This window comes from Fukomys damarensis, unplaced genomic scaffold (assembly GCF_012274545.1).
Source record: "Fukomys damarensis isolate Sample0158 unplaced genomic scaffold, DMR_v1.0_HiC HiC_scaffold_27, whole genome shotgun sequence".
NCBI classification, from domain to species: Eukaryota; Metazoa; Chordata; class Mammalia; order Rodentia; family Bathyergidae; genus Fukomys; species Fukomys damarensis.
Genome location: NW_022900939.1, coordinates 42,481,361 through 42,483,629, shown reverse-complemented (window position 1 = coordinate 42,483,629; position 2,269 = coordinate 42,481,361).

Genomic DNA, 2,269 nt, shown 5'->3' with positions numbered 1-2,269 from the left:
GCTCGGGGTCCGCGGGGCGATGGCGCCGTCTGGGCTCCACGGAAGTCACCCGGAAAATGAGCTCCGAGGATAGCCGAGCCCGACGCCGGTCCGCTTCCCGAGAGACAGGTAAAGAGAAGCGGGCGCCATCCGGGGGAGCGGGGCGGCCAGCCCTCCACCCGCCCCGTCCTCGCAGAGTTTAAACGGGCCCGCATCCCGGGGTGGGGTCCTCCTCTGTCGTTATTCGGAACGAGCAGGGCTGTGCACCGAGGGCGACTGGAAATAAAGCGCACTCTGTGGGCTGCTCTCTGGAGCAGGCGTGCGCGGAAACCGGAGCTGCTTCCTCAGCCCTCCTAAAGAGCACGGCATTGCAGGCAGGCGCCGTCAAATGCACGGAAGCGAAAGTACCGATTTCCTAAGGAAAAGAAACACGACCTCGTTTGAGTTCCCGATTACGACACGAAGCCCCCTCTCATGGATGGAATTCCTAATTTAGACCCTTATTGTCACACTGGCCCTCGACGCCTACACTTCATCCCGGGGAACGCTGCGCAGACCTGCACTGCCCACAGAGTGCTCCAGCAGGGAAAAGGGGGAAAATCAAAGAAAGACAAGAAAAAGAAAAAACAGAAAAGAAAAATAAGGAAATTATTGCCGGCATTTCCTACAACTTTCCCCATCTTTTAAACCTTCCAGTGCCCATTGACTTTGTTTTCGCAGCAAGAAAAGACCTTACTCGGGAAGTTATGTGCTTGTGACAACTGTTTTTGACGGTCCTAGGAGTTCTAGGGTTATTTTAAACTACTGCTGTATAGAGATTTAGGACCGGAGCTGTTTTTGCCTATGCTGTGACAGGGAATTTGAGTTATAATCTGTATAATGCAGATTTATGTGCAGGGACTTCAGCCACTGGGTTTGGGGTGCATGCGTTGCTGTGTGTTATGCAATGGTAGGAAGAGGGTTTTATCCAACACTTCCTAAAGGATCAGGCAGAGAAGCCAGGAGAGCTGTTGTCTGACTTTCTGTCTGTCTGCAGAGGACTGAAAGAGACAGCAGGCTGAAGTTAATTTTTTTTTCCTGAAGTTAATTTTAAATTTTACTCAGCATCACTTTCATCATCGGCTCAAAGGCTAAACAAAAAAAGCAGTGTCATTTATTCTAACAGATAACTTCTTAAAGGGTAAAGCTGAAAAATACTCAAGTTATTTTTGGAGAGCAACTTACAGAGGTAAATATAATCAGGGGCTACTTTACTATGCAAGGCCAGAGTACAAATACATTGAAATGGGGAGAAGAGAAGAGCTTGGGAACTGTTTTTGTGAGGGAACAATTCAATAATTGAAATCCACTAGGGGAGAAAATGCTATCTGTCATGTGCCCGATGTAAATCTTAAATTACCGCAAAAAACGAGATAAAATGACCCCGATTTCCAAAATAAAAATGAAGAGACTACAGTCAGATCCGTTACTGCAGCTCTGGGATTTTTCACTCACATCGCCTTTGGGTACAGATCCTGACACGGAGGGGCCGGCTCATTGGAAGGAGGGCCTCGCCGGGTTTCGGCGGGGTGCTGCTCTCCAGGAGGGGTCTTCCCTGTCTGTCTCCCCACTGCGTCCTTTCTCAGAGCTCGGTTTTAAAATCCTGTCAATCCCCACGAACGCCCTTGTTTTTGCAAAGGAATTTCTCTTCGGTTCCCACGGTGGCCCCTGCAAAGGCAAGTAGGGGAGTTCGGGAGAGGGTTGCTCCATCTGGAACGAATTATCGTTTGTGCTTTTAGAATTCTGGCTATGATTTATCATAATTACTTTTCATATTGAAGAGAAAACAAATAATATGACAGCTGTTCCAGATTATCAGATTAGATTTTGTGTGATGCTGTCGACTGCAGGCAGAGGACAGAGGGAGAGATGCTCGCGTGAACTGATTAAAAACGTTGCGTCAATTAACCTTCGGGATATAATGTTTTAAAAACCCCGTGTTTTCTTCCCTTTTCATTCGATAGATTGATAACGGAAGTGAGGAGGTCCTGGTGGATAATTTAGGGCATTCCTATTAATCTATTAAATGATTTTTTAAATTGAATGTTGAGAATTTGACCACGTGAGGGCGCTGTTCACACGGCCACAGACAATTTCCCAGCATTATAAAATGAAAAATTACCTGCCCTTCTTTTAAAAAGGGTTTTTTACTGAAATCTTGAAAACGGCTGGCTATAATATTGGAGGCAGTTTATTTCTTCAATGCGCGTAGACTCTGGCTTGTATTTTACTTTTATTACCATTTTTACAG